The 4,803-nt window shown below is 38.4% G+C and overlaps 1 protein-coding gene across 1 annotated transcript in view; it reads right to left on the bottom strand.

Moving 5' to 3' along the window:
- Positions 1-4,716, bottom strand: part of Raf1 (Raf-1 proto-oncogene, serine/threonine kinase) — a 68,768-nt gene extending 64,052 nt beyond the window's left edge. The window contains exon 1 of the mRNA XM_005387108.2: positions 4,582-4,716. The gene's annotated coding sequence lies outside the window, so the exon portion shown is untranslated. The remainder of the gene's footprint in view (positions 1-4,581) is intronic.
- Positions 4,717-4,803: the final 87 nt, after the last annotated feature.

Raw genomic sequence — 4,803 nt, 5'->3', positions numbered from 1 at the left:
AATAAATGAATAAATAAAACATAATATTAAGTGCTGAATATAGATTGAGTGCTTCAATGAAGCCACAGACCTGTTCCCTCAGACTCTCAAATGGACATTCTTTTCACAAATACCAAATGAATAAGTAATTAAATATCAAGCAGAAAGCCTTGAGTTTATAATCTAACAGGATAAGCTCACAAATGACTACACAATATAGGTCATAAGAAAAACAAATGCAGGGTTCTAAGGAGTGGCTCAAGGATGGAAAATAATAGTAATGATTGGAAAGAAGGGCAAAAGATCAGGAAATGATTTTCAGAAGATGGTTTTGAAATGCTCTTAAAAGAGGAACAGATAAAAGTGAGGAAATCTATCAGCTCCTCTCCATTAGATAAGGTCCTTGAAGGCAGGAGCTCGCACCCAGCACCAAGCACAGGAGGCTGCACCTAGTAGTAGGTGCTTTAAAGAAACAGCTTTGAGTTCCACTAAATATAGTTATGAGGAAGCTATGTAAGCATGACAGGGGCAAGAACTACATAGCCTGACAAACAAGGGACACTCCTGGAAGATTTCAGGAAAAAAAGCCCGCACATCCACACTTAAACGTGAGTCAGTCGTCACAAAACAGGGCACATCAGAATCCTCTCCATGAAAGAAAGCTGCATAGCAGAACAAAGGAGAAGGCAGAAGTACTCTGTAGAGCATATCTGTCTGCATCCTTTGAATTCTGAGGCATACTGACTACATTACCTACTCCAAAAATTAAATATAACTTGTAAGAATCTGCACATTTAAAAAAAAAAATGTATGTGGCAGCCATGTGGAGAATGTGCTAGCATGGGAAGAAATTAAGAAGAGATCCGATCTGAGAGTCTAATGGTTCAGGCACACAGCAAAAAAGGCCCAAACTAAATCTGGAGACGTTAGAAAGTAGCTGAAAGCAGAAATTTCAGAGACACAGTAATTGCCAACAAATCTGACTAGTGACTGAATAAATGGGATGATGTCAGGGCCCACAATACAAATAGAACCCATTTAAAGCTATGAAATATGTTTTTCTATTATAAAAGCAATGTATTCAGAGACTTTGTACAGGAGAATACAAAGAGGAAAATTATCCTTATTTCTGTTTAACATCCAGTGGTAACATCTGTATACATTTTCTTCCTATATGTAAAATTCTGGCTTAATATAACTCATATTCCATACAATTCACCTACTTAAAGTGTTCATTCCAATGGTTTTTACTATATCCAGAATTGTGCATCCATCTCCATAATTTTAGGAAGAAACCCGTCACACTCACTGTCTACCCTCCATTTCCCAACTCCCAATCTACTTTCATCTCTTTATATTTTATTCTACTTCATATATATGGAATCATATAATATGTAATATTTTATGTCTGGCTTCTTTCACTTAGCATGTTGTCATCCATGTTATAGAATGTATCAGTACCCACTTCCTTTTATTAATATATATCCCATGGTATTAAGTTTTAAGATTTTTAAATGTAACTCATCATTCCAGATATGTTCGGCATTTTTCATACATTAAACACTTCACATTTGCCACACTAAATGAAAAGTGACAGTGCATATCAAGGTGGCCACACCATGGTTTACTCAAGTCATTTTATTATTGTGGCACACTTGAATTGTTTCCAGTTTTTTCTATTGTAAATAAACTTCCTTACATCCAAGAGGGAACACTTTTTTGAACAACTCAGCTGGATCCAGGGAAATGCCTCCCTCAGAAACTCAAAGCTTTCTAATTTAGATTTACCACAGAGAAAAAGAGTTGTGCTCTTCCGGGAAAAAATTAAGATTTCCTCTATCTCAAACCTAGGTAAGAAGGTTAAAGCCTACCTCAAATTAAAAAGACCACCAAAATACCATGATTAAGAATGAAAACTCGTAATTATAAGGACATACTGATGGTTAACCACTCTGACTCTTCCCTCAGAAATCTACTGGAATGAAGAGAAGTGCTTTTTCCAAATGTGATGCTGAATTATGTAGCTTCAAAAGAAAACCAGAACTTTTATTTTCCACAGCAACTGGGAGGAAAATAAAGAGAACACCTTGACTAAAACAGCAAAGACGTACTTATTCTTTGCTAATGGACAACAGTAAGTTCAACAGGTAGAAAGAAAGAGGAAATGGCACTTTATAGACCATGGAGGTCCTCAAAAACAATTCGACATAACAAAGCAGGTTCCCTTAAAACACTGACTGTTTCCAGGAATAGTGTTGCATGCTTATAATCCCAGCACTAGGGAGGCTGAGGCAGGAGGCTCACCATGAGTTCAAGGTCAGCCTGGGCTGTATAGTGAGATCTTGTCTTAAAAAACAACAACAAAAAAGAGAAACAAGCACAAATAACACTGCCATTTTCTGGCCGTTTCCCATTCATTAACCAGAAATGTAAACAACCTCTAAATCAAAAGGATTTTTAAATTCTAAAATACTTTAAGGGTTGTGATCTCTACCCAATGAAATCCTTTGAAAGCTGGTCTAAAAAGTAAAACTGTGTCAGGTGTTCCTCAAAATATACTATACACACTGATTGGAATATGATGGAAATTGACACACTTTGTAATTTGTCAAAGAAACTTCAATAACCTCAGCAAAAATCAGTAACAAAGAAATACCCACTTGACATTTCCACTGGTTAAACTGAGATACTAGGAGTAAGTCTAAAAACAAACATTTCTGAAATTAACAGATTAACAGAATGACTCAAACGCTATAAAATTAAATGTGAAATTTATTCACAATGTTTAAGGCAAAAATAAAATACCCAGCCATTACTGTCATGAGGCTCATAGACAATAGTTTAGCCCAGTACACTAAATTATTACACCAAGATCTAGTATCTCACTTAAAAAAAACACACGAGCAAGATGGGAATCTTACCTATCTCTTCTCCTACCAAACACTAGTACACCTAAACAAGGTCATCCTAAAAGAACCCAGTGTTCCTGGTTCTCCAGTTAATTTAGTCAAGGTGAGCAATTTTCCAAAGAGTCAGTTTTGAAAAAAGACTTCCATGATCTACACAACTTAAATAAAAATTCAAGTCAATGCTTGATTTTGTGGGCCTATAAACCCTCACTGTCACAGCAGTTCCCGCCTCTCAAAGGCAGCATCCAAACCCTCCTGCAAGTCAACATGAAGGCACGCGGTCTGGCCAGCCAGCTCCTCCCAAAATCAGGGTCATCAGTGTGGCCTATTATATTCCTCACCGGCAAACAAAAATGTTCCCACCTGTAACATCTCTATTTGTAGGCAAGTACAGTTACTAACGAAGTTTCATCATTACTAATGAAGTTTTATCTGAAATTTAAATGTAAAAGAATCATAATTTACTAATGAGTTTTGAAAGAGTACTCTGAAGTTATTAATTTTCCACTCCAAAAGTAAACGTAATGCTTCTGTAAAAGTCCAGCTTTTAACTTCCAAAAAGTAAGAAGCTGCTCTTTAATCTTCAGAGCAGAAGACTGGCATGTTTTTTAAGCTAAAAGCAACTAGTTTCAGAGCAACTTTAATACTTGATGTTTAGTCATTTAGTTTTTAGGCACTTTTTGTCATAAATGATCAGTTTAATTTCCTTGTTTTTTTCCTACTAAACCAAATTTCTTAATATGTTCAGCCATCTAATTCAAAGGGAAACGTTTTTTTTCAGCTGTTGACAAGACTTAAAACTAACCCCACTCAGTTCATTATCACAAACCCACATACCTAAAAGATAAGCTTTTAGAACAGAACAGTAACAGGTTCATTTTGTCTAAGTACCCAGTGTTCTACTAAGTCAAATGTTTGGTTGGATTTTCAACAGTTTAGCCCTTGAAGTGATAAGGTTAAGAACAAGTGAAAAGAATCTCTATGTTCTTCAGGGGTATACAATCATCAGCACCCAAAGATTTAGGAACTGCCAGCAGAAGTAGGAATTGCCAGCAAAAGTCTTTTAACACCATAATAATTACTTTAGCATAAGCATTAATCATAATAGCTATTTTAGGAAAACAATGTTCATAGAATTTGGGACCTTCTAACAGACCAGAAATCTGCAGAATCCAACCAAAAAACCCATTTGACACAGAACATAAAACAAGTGGGGTTGGGTACTGCAGATACATGAACACACACACACACACACACACATATATATATATATATATATATATATATATATATACACAAACACTCATATATACACACACACAACCTGTGAGACGGATCTCACTAAATCTCTAAATTGCCCAGGCTGGGCTTGAATTTGCAATCTTCCTGCCTCAGCCTCCCGCAGCACTGGGATTACAAGCGTGTACTACCACGCCCAGCTCAAAAATGTTTGTAACTGGGTTAGCAAACTACATCTTTTCAATTACCATCAGGTTCAAATCATGGGGGGTGGGGTGTATCTGTAAGAGCAAAGAATAAGCAACTTCCATTTAGAACAAACCCACATCTAAAACACAGACCCTTCACCATCTGCCAACGATCCTCTTTTAGACTCTCCTGTCTCAGCATTACAGATACACACGCGCGCGAGCACACACACACACACACACACACACCCGCTGCCCAAGCTCACCCCAGTCCTACACGCCTCGGTCCCTCGGAACGGCGGATCCCTCGGCTTGAACGCCCTCCTCAGTCCTCCTTCGGGGTCACTGACCCGTCCCTCCCAACGCCTCGACGCGCAAGGCTCCCGCGAGGCCGGCTGTGCCAGGTCCCGAGGGCGAGGAGCGGCCGATCGCCCTGCGCGGCGCCCTGGCCCAGCGACCCCGCCGGGCCCGAGGGAACAGGGAGTGCA

Source organism: Chinchilla lanigera, unplaced genomic scaffold (genome assembly GCF_000276665.1).
Source record: "Chinchilla lanigera isolate Chin_1 unplaced genomic scaffold, ChiLan1.0 scaffold00028, whole genome shotgun sequence".
Lineage (NCBI taxonomy): Eukaryota > Metazoa > Chordata > Mammalia > Rodentia > Chinchillidae > Chinchilla > Chinchilla lanigera.
This window is presented reverse-complemented; position numbering and strand designations above follow the sequence as displayed.